The 10,000-nt window shown below is 49.0% G+C and overlaps 1 protein-coding gene across 2 annotated transcripts in view; it reads left to right on the forward strand.

Moving 5' to 3' along the window:
- The window catches only part of plpp3 (phospholipid phosphatase 3), a 40,465-nt gene that overhangs the window by 9,966 nt on the left and 20,499 nt on the right, over positions 1-10,000 (forward strand). The gene's annotated exons all lie outside the window — the stretch shown is intronic.

Consider the following 10,000-nt stretch of genomic DNA (forward strand, 5'->3'; position numbering starts at 1 on the left):
GTGTGGTGAGCAGGGGAGGTCAGGTGGAGGTAATCTATGGATTCAAAGAAGCCTCCCCTAGCTCCCTCCCTCCATCCCTCCCTCCAACCCTGGCTTTTGTTAGGAGACGTAATGTCTTTACACGGCTAATGATGAAAGCAAGGGGAAGCCATACCCTACCCCTGACTGCTCCTTCTAGGCATGATGAAACAAAGCAGGATAAACACCCCCAACATCATGTCACTGAGGTCATAAAGAAAGAAAAGCCTGCCTAAGAATATGTTCTGCTCTATAGGGTGTATATACACAGGATACAGCATTTCAGGCTTAGCAGACTTAAATCACCTTAACTGTAATTGGGTACATTTGAGCAGTCACTGGTTGTAGCTGGCTGCAAATCATGGTCATTCATAGTCAAATCATTTTTTTTATAGCCAAGAAGCTCAAGAAGCTTTTGATCTTTTAATCGAGGCACACACACACACACTGGCTCACCAGTCGGTCTAACGTTAAACCTTTTTTCATGTTTTCATTTTTTTGTGTGTGTGTTTGAAGTAGTAAAAACTTCATCGTAGGCTGTGTATGCCTTTCCGAAGACGTATAAACAAAAGCGTCTGACTCTCAACTCTGTGATATAGGGCCAGAGTGTGTGTGTGTGAGCGGCTTAGTTTGGTGGGGCGAGACGATCAAAAAGTTAGAATAACAGAGCGCGTTCAGCACACTCCCAGATATCATCACACAGGGTGTTTTCTCTCCAGGCCTGGGTGAGAAGTCTGGCAGGCCGCCTCTCAAGACAGTTTTACACTGTTGACCGCTGCCTGTGTCACGGACAGCAGTGTGTTAGCACGCCGGGCAGAGGGGGTTACACGGCAGAGGAGAGGAGGTCGGTGACATGAAGAAGGAGCTGTGTTTCTTCTGCACCTACTGTACGGGCCTAGGGCGAGGACCCCTGACCGTGAGAGGCTGCCCTTGCAGGGGCCTGTTTGAAAAAAAAAAAAAATAGAGGGCCCTGGGCCTGGCGTTTATTTCTATGAGTAAAGAGATTTCTCTGAGTAAGCACATGTTTTCAGTGCGGCCCTGGCCCCATATCCTGTGTGAATGTATTGAGAGAATGAGAAAGGAAGGGTTTGGCTTCGCTGAGCTCAGCAGCCTGCGTAGACAAAGCTATCTGCGCAGGGGCAGTAGCCTGCTAGCGCTCCACCTCTCTCTCTCTCTCTCTCTCTCTCTCTCTCTCTCTCCCCTCTCTCTCTGTGTGAGAGAGAGAGATAGCAGTGAAGGGGATGACTGTAGGTACTTTGTTAAAGGGTTGCAAGCAAACACACACAAACACACACACATATATATGCTGTCACACCCGCAAACTGTGCTGATGACAGATATAACTGAATTCCAGGCAAGACCAATGTGTTTTTATTTGCTATTTGTGTTCTGTCTGTTGCAAAACCGAGACACACCTCATGTGAGTGGAACACACTGTACAGACAGCACTGAGTGTGGCCGGCCTGGATAACACTGTCCAGCTGCTGTGTCATAGTGTCATCACCTTTACTATTGATTTACATTGTTCCCATTGCTCATGCACTCAGTTTAGTGGGTCCTGTGGCCTGCGGCGATGTAAATACCTCCCCTCCCACCAGTGTTGCGCTGAAATGCATCCCCCCACACTTTCCCTGCGTTTCCTGTAGCGGTCAGTGTTGTTTTTCTGCCCTTTTCCTCAGGCAAACATTTATGGCCCGGCGTCTGAAGCACGCGGCCCCCCCAGAGTGAAGGTCAGCACCCCTCCACTGCCTCGGGTGCAACCCCACACTAATCAAACACAAACATACACACACATTTGCATTTACATGTGTACACACAAAAAAAAGGGAAAGAGATTTTGCTTGTGTACATACACAAACTTTCATAAAGACACTGAGCGATGTATCTCGCTCTCTATCGCTCTCTCCAATGTGTACACATACACACACACGTACACACACACAGACACAAACACTTGCACATAGAAGATACAACTTGCTTACATGAAGAGGCCATGGGTTAGGTGAACTCATAAGCATGTCAGAGTGGTGTAACCAGTCAGAGAGTATGTGTGTGTTTTAGATCGTGGTTGTGCTGTGGTTCCTATTGTTGTGGCATCGAGTGTGCTTGGGTATGAGTGTGTGCGTGTATGTGTGTCGGAAATGCCTCCCCAGTTTAAAATGCCCCTCTTGACTTCCTAAGAATCCAAACACTGCAATCACATGCCGCTGAACAAGTGCAGCTCCATATTTAAAGGTCCCAGTCATCCCCCCACACACATACACACCACACGCACACACACACACACACACACACACACACACACACACACACATACACATATGCACCGGTACTAAATATACTTCCATGTCTGTGCTGTCGCCTCTGGAGGCCGTTTTACTGTAACCTGGTCACTCTTTACCGGCCATGCTATCATCACAAAACCTTCTAAATGGACAGAAGCAGACATAGAGCTGCAGCCCTCTGCCTTATTTGAATAGCCACAGTGTGTGTGTAACGGAGGCCCTGCTGGTATGGGGCTGAACAACAGGGTTTTTCCCTGGCTGAGGTTGAAACTTCCCCCTGACTGTGGCTCTACCTCTCTCTCTCTCTCTCTCTCTCTCTCTCTCTCTCTCTCTCTCTCTGTCCATATCAGTCTCTCTCTGTGTCTGACCATCATCCCCTCTCTCTCTGTGTTTCCCTCTGGCACTCTCTTTCTCCCACCTCTCTTTCAGTCTCCCCCCCCCCCTCTCTGAGTGTGGAAAGGTTGACTAATTAACGTGTACTTCCCCTTCTCCGCTTCCTCCATTCTCAGTAGCTGTGCCCCCCCCCCCCTCATCCCTGGCCCTGACGGCCAGAACAATGCCCTTCTGCTCGGCATGAACCGCTCAGGTGCTGGCGTCGAGCCACTCATTCTGTGCGCAGACTTTTTTTTCCCAGTGTGCATCGGTGCTCCTCATCCCCTTGATCGCACACGCACACACACACAAACACACAAACACACAGCCTTTACCCATTAAAAATTATATAAGCAGAACCCCTTTTCGTCCATTACCCAGGCCACAGAACCGTGTCCATGTGTGTGTATGTGCGTGTGTGTGTGTGTGTGTGTGTGTTCTCACTTTGGGACCTCTGTTCCTCCTCCACGTAATCACTACCCTGGGAGGAGACAAAGCAGCCGGTGGAGCTGAAAGTCAACCAGAGCTGGGCTCCGGTGCCAGCCAGAGTGTAGAGGGGCCACTACAGCCTCATTTGGCCCAGCACCATGAGGGCACAGTGGGGCAGGGGGCAGTTAGAAGCAGGCAGCCTGCTGGTCACGCTCCCAGCATTCACCCTACACTCAGGTTCCCAGGTAGGAACAGGTGCACATCCAGGTGGGAGAAGTGCTCCTGTGTGTGTGTGTGTGTGTGTGTGTGTGTGTGTGTGTGTGTGTGTGTGTGTGTGTGTGTGTGTGTGTGTGTGTGTGTGTGTGTGTGTGTGTGTGTGTGAAAGAGAGAGAGAGAGGGGGAGAAAGAGAGCATAAGAGAGACAGAGTAAGAAAAAAAAGATAGAGTTGGGCCCCTCAGGCAATAGAGTGGGCAAAGAGGTGTGTCCCAGCATTGGTGAGTGAATCCCCCCTCCCCTCAGAGAATCTGCCTGCTGCCACGCCACTCCTGGGATTCCTCCGAGACCCGACCGAGTGTCAGGTTGCAGGATGTGCGTAATCCGATGCGGTGCAATCAAGGGCGTGTTAAAGGGCACTGGATACTGAACAGCCCAGTAGAAAAGGCAACGCTGAAAAACGATCAGGATAACCTGCTTTAGCGCCAGTCCCCGACAGAAGCAGTGTCACTCAGGGCCGACTGGACTGCCTCTCTTCCCAGCAACAAGCGCACACACACACACACACACACACACACCTTTGACTCAGCACTGGATTAGCAGGTTTGCTTGCATGAACTTGTGCTAAACTTGTATTCAATTCTGCTAAAGACTAGCGGGGCCAGCATGAGTGCTACAGGTGCTGGACTTAATCAGATTGGCCCTTACCAGGGAGATAAAGACAGTTGCCCTAATTGACCTTTCAGTTATCTTTGTCTTCATGTTGTCAAAAAAAGAGTCAGCATGTTCCCCGCTGATCTTGTCCTGGCGTGTCTGTGTCTCTGGCAGCATGTCCGTGTTTGTGTGTGTGTGTATGTGTGTATCTTCTTAAAAACCTTCTCTTCAACTCTATTTGATTAACACCAACAGGTCTGGGCAAAAGATGCACACACTCTCATGCACACAGACACACACACACACGTGCACGTATATAATATTGAGTGGCCTGGTTGTTGGCTGAGTATGGCCTCTCTATTTGTTGTCTGACAGCCCTAAGATAGATCTGTCTCAGGGCAGGGGTCATATACTCTGTAGCTGCAGGTCTGTGTGTGTGTTTGCATATATCAGTGTGCGTGCATATGTGTGTGTGTTGGTGTCTTACTCTATCATGTGTGTGTGTGTGTGTTGAGTGTTCACACTGGGTTAATAGACTGGCCAGGCAGAGGTCTCTGACCTTTGAGCTGTCTTCTGTCTCTCTCCTTTCTTTGTGCAGCGCCCTTGCCTGTGCATGCGTGTGAGTGTGTGTGTGTGTGTGTGTGTGTGTGTGAGTGTGTCTGTGTGGTTCCCATAGACAAGCAGACGGTGTCAGAGCACAGAAAGGAAATCCTCCATTAGGGCCGATAACAATGCCCACACCCTCTCCCTGGTCACACACACACACACATACAAACACACACACACACACACACACACACACACACATGCCTCGCTGATCAATCAGAATTCATTTTGATGTCATGCTAATTCAACTTCCTACTTCCCACGACAGTTTCTCCTCCATTGGAGATTCAGGACGCACCAGATGAACACAAAAGCAACAAACAAAACACAGATCTTTGTTGATCCTTTTATCGACGTGCCAGAGGTTGCATAATGATTTAAGTAGCGTACATGATTACAGTGCACTAGATTAAAGTATCAGTGACTAGGCAAACCACTTGTTTGAGCATCGGAGAGCCACTAAATCTCTCCAGCTCTGAGTGGTGCTGGATCAGATCTTGTGAGAGTTTCTGCAGCAGATATGAGATGGGACTGAACTCAGCGCCCCCATAGTAGCTGAGGCCGAGGGCCGGATGTGGGCCAGACGAGGGCCGGATGTGGGTCAGGGTCAGCCGCCCGTTGAGCTGTCGCTTCACGTTAGTGCCACTGACTCCATCTGTCCGCATGAAGGCCTGGCACCTAAAATTAACCTGTAAGCCAATCAAAGCACAGCCACCAAGGCTGCAGCTCACACAGATAAACAAACACACATATGCACACTCGACACACACGCTAGGACAATCATGCGCACACACACACACACACACACACACAAGTATATTGACGCCGTGACCGATAATCTCACACACACGTCTGGAGCCGTCATGCCAACGTCAGAGGGCCTCTCCCTCCTCTGTACTTATAAACATTAAGCATGTTTAAAAAACAAACAAGTTCACACACACACGGACTAGGGCACCACATCTCTCTAGTTGCCTTTCCAGCTCGTGCATATAGTGTTTAGACTGAAAGCTTGCATAACATCAGAGAGTGAGTGAGAAAGAGAGAGAGCAAGTCTCTTTGTGTGTATTTGTGAGGGTGTGTTCCTGTTCTCTGTGTGTGTGTGTGTGTGTGTTTCAGAGAGAGAGAGAGAGAGAGAGGAAGAGTGAGTGGCATTCATTAAGGCATTGAGCCCAGATAAGTGCGTGCCAAGAATTTGCTTATGTTTTCCCGTGTTTCTCATGAGCGCATTGTTTTGAAACAGGCGTGGAGCGCAGCACGGCCTGTGTGTGTGTGTGTGTGTGTGTGTGTCTTTGGATCAGCTCTGCAGCCCACCTCCACTCCCTTGCCCCTCCAAAGGGGAGGCCTGCGTGTCCCCATCTGATAAACACAAATTGAAAGTTTCTTTACAAGAGACTAGCCAAGCCACCCACGTGTGATTGTGTGTGTGTGTGTGTTTGTAAAGCGTGTGTGCAATGAAATTGGTTTGTATGTGTGCTTGCTTATAAAGATTGTGTGTGTGTGTGTGTGTGTGTGTGTGTGTGTGTGTGTACGTGTGTGTGTGTGTGTGCGTGTATGTGTGCGTGTGAGACTCTGTACATGTGCACGTGGATGTCTGTGTGCCGAGGAGAGAGTGAGCCGCTCCCTGGTTGCTGATGGCATTAGGGCCCCAGTTGTTTTTCATTAAGGTCTAATTGGGCAGCCTGTTACGGAGCAGTTCATTGGGTGGATGAGCTGTTTATGCAAAGTAAACTCCATGCCCCTGGGAATGCTGTGCTCAAGCTTTGCTCCCACCACTTTTTACACACCCTAAGACACACACTCACCCATATACACACAAGCACACACACACACACACACACACACGCGCGCACACACACACACCCCACACATATACACATACATATTTACACCATGTACATCTTCACATTGTTACATATGCGTACACACATCCACATGTACACATACCCTCCATCACACACACACACACACACACACACACATACACACACTCAAAAAATACACACACACACACATACACACACTCAAAAAATACACAGCTGCACACAGCGTAAACATATCCTCTCAGCATGGCACTTTTATTATCTTCCTGAGGGACTGAGCTGGACTGTGTTGTATAATAGCGCACCAGTTGGCTCTCCTGCTAAGCATTAGGGCTCGACTTTGTTGAAGGGTTTGGACAATACTTTGGAAACACTGATGAAGACTTGGAGAGCTTGCTTATCAGATTTGAGTGCGGTTGTCTTGTTGGCGGATACTGTAGTTTGTTATTTCACAGAGGAATGATTGAGGGGGAGCCAAATGCTCTGTGTTCCGTTATGTGCAAGCTCTCTTGGGAGTTTGATAGCAGTGTTTGGCTACAAATGCTGGGCTTTGTGTTTGTAGGTCACCATGCAATAGCACCCTCCATCTTTCACTCCCTCTCCCTGTCCCTCTTTCTTTGTCTCACCCTCTTTTTCTTTGGGCCTCTCCCGTAATTTGGGCACAGTCACATGCACATTCAACTTCAATTTTCTCCCTTTTTAATTCACTGTACCCAGGCATTAGTGTATTCAACTGTGCTGACCCCTTTACCCCAACACACACACCCCCCGCCCCTGTATTTCAATTCAGAGATTTGAGCTTTACTGGAGAGAAAAAAAAACATCACACAGCTAAAGGGTACATTCATCAGGACATCAACAGAGCATTGCCTTCAAACGTATAATTATAAGAACAAACTGACAGAATGTGGCTCCTAAAAAGAGTTTTTTCCCGCCCTCCAAACTTTCAAAACAACCTCTTTCCTAACCCTACCCCAATAACAACGAGCCCTCTTTTCTCTTCCTCTTCCAATCAGGAGCCTTCCCGCACTGGTCCATTAGCATATCCAGTATTAGTATTGAGACGCATTCCCCCCTCTCTCGGCTCGTCATTCAGCTTTGGGATCAAGGCATGGTGAATGCTTTTTGTGCTTTTGCCTGAGTTGGCCCTCAGATTCCCTCTTTTGGCACATAAAAGTGTGATTTTTTTTTCACCACCACCCCCTCTCCTTTTTTCTTATTGTGACTGTGATTGGGGGGGGGGGGGGGGGTCATGGGTACTGGAGTGGTCCTGGGCGGGGGCCAGGGGAGAGCCAAGTGGTATGGGGAGAATCTCAAAATACCAGGCTGCTTTCATGGCAATGGCATGACCAGCAGGACAATGGCCAGCCTGGTATGGTGGGGCCCTGAAGCTCAGGCGGTGGGCAGGGACAGAGGTCCCTTTGTAAACAGATGGGCACAGTGAAGAGGGGAGAGACTTCCTCTGCTCTCTCTCATTCTGTCTTTTCCCTCTCTCTTTTTCCTCTTTCTTTCTCTGTCCCCCTCTCTCCCTCTCTCCATCTCTCCTTATTCTTCCTTTTCCTTTCATATTATCTCACTCTTTCTGCCTCTCTCTATCCTTTACTCATTCAGCTTCTCTCTTTCCCTCCTTCACTCCCTTCTCCTCCTCTTTCTATCTCTCTCACTGTTCTCTCTGTATTTGCATCATAATCTGGCAGTGGGGATCTGTGGAGAGAGTGTGATGGGAATCTCTGCAGCCTTAATAAACTGTTTGCTCTTTGGCTTCCTGGGTCTGCAGGGTCTTTGTTTGCATACAGGACTGCAAATTCCATTAGTGTCAGAGCCCTTTGTAGGGGCCTCCGACGGCAAATTAGTATGTGTGACAAGTCATCTTTTAAGTGGCTACGGAAAAACGTTGACAGCACTGAAATTCTTGCCTTTTTAATGTGCTGACGCAAAGTTGTGTGTGTGTATGTGTGTGTGTGTGTGTGAAAGAGAGAGAGAGAGAGGGAAAAGAAATAGTTTGCAAATTTGTGTATTACACCAATGTCTTGACCTCCACTCCTGCCCCCATGATGTGGCTTTGAACTGGCTAACCCTCAAACACTCACAGTCCCACCACACAGAAGGAAATGACCCCCACTCTTGCACTCCTGCACTCCTGCACCTTCTCCCAGCCTTCCCAAACAGGCTGACAGCCCAGAGTCTTTTATTTGTCCAGGTGTCTACTCCCCTGTCTGCTTCCCTGGGGCTGAGCATCACATAGCCCAGCCCAGCCCAGCTCAGCTCAGCTCAGCCCAGCTGTCCAAATGAGGCAGGGATGAAGAGAACAGAGAGACAGGAAGAGAGGAGGGGGGATTCCAGGTTGATGTGGAATACCTGAGCCAGCACTCAGGGCTCCGTCTTCTCAGCATGGGACTAGTGAAGGGCTTTTGAATCATTAAACATGTTGTTTTTCCCCCGTCCGGCAGGGTTTTACAGGTCCTCAAAACGGGTAGCTTGAGTTTTATTCAACCTTAAAATGTACCAACAACTGACTGAGCTGTGGTCTTGCTACTCAAGTACAGATGTGTTGATGTGTTTTTGAAGCGTTGGGAATCAGTTTGGCGCGTCTCGTTTTCTTGATCAGTCTAGATTATGGTACTGCCCAACCCCTGATGAGGAACGGTGTTAGCAACGTGTTTGAACTTGGCCGTGGTTGTTACTGTCTTGTTTGTGGAACCAGTACCGGTTTTTCTTGTGAGTAATCAGGTGGGCATGTGCTTCACAAACACAGTCCTGCGTTCCCAACGTTGGAAAGTTCTTGCTCACCACTTACCCAACAGCTCACACCCACTACGTGTGGTGTACACTTCATTCCTAGCCTATAGCATAAGATGCCTGTGGTCCCGGCAGTATGTATGTTTGTATGTGTGTGTGTGTGTGTGTGTGTGTGTGTCTGAGAGGGAAAAGATTGCAGCCGTGGGCTCCGCGCCGGGTCTGGAGTTGCCCCTCTGTCTAACCACACTCCCCTCACCACAACAGGCCGAAGGACCTTGCCTTATTTCCCCTCCTCCTCCTTTTTTCCAAAAGTTTGGGTGGCCGGCGCGAAGTCTCAGCTTTGTTTTCCTTTGGTATTCACACGTTTTACAGTCCTTCAAGGCGAGCCTTTGAAAAAGTGTCTACCACAATTTAAAGCCCTCCTCCCCCTGCCCCCTCCTCCTCCTCGCCTATTAGCTTTGCTTTGATTTTGGAAATATGTATTTATTTTCTCCCGGGGTCTGTCTGAGAGTCCCTTGACATGTTCACGTGATACGAGTTTCGTGACGTGACGTGAGCTGCACTCATCAGCTGGTGAGGTGTGGGAGCACAGTCGGGAGTCAGGAGACAGCCACGGCCGCAAATTAATAATTCCAGCTGAATAGTTCCCATTGGCCTTCGAGGCGTTTCATTCGAGAAACTCCCTCACGTGTCTGAGATGAAACCCACAGGAATTGGCTGTGGGCCTGACAAGCGTGTGGAGGTTCACATTACGCCTCTGTCCTTCGCAAACTGATTCAGGGATTTACTGCAATCAGGACCAGCCTGAACCAAAACAGCCCCCCAGCATATTAGGTGTTAGAGGGATAAAACAGTGCCAC

Source organism: Sprattus sprattus (genome assembly GCF_963457725.1).
Source record: "Sprattus sprattus genome assembly, chromosome: 2".
Classification (NCBI taxonomy): Eukaryota; Metazoa; Chordata; class Actinopteri; order Clupeiformes; family Clupeidae; genus Sprattus; species Sprattus sprattus.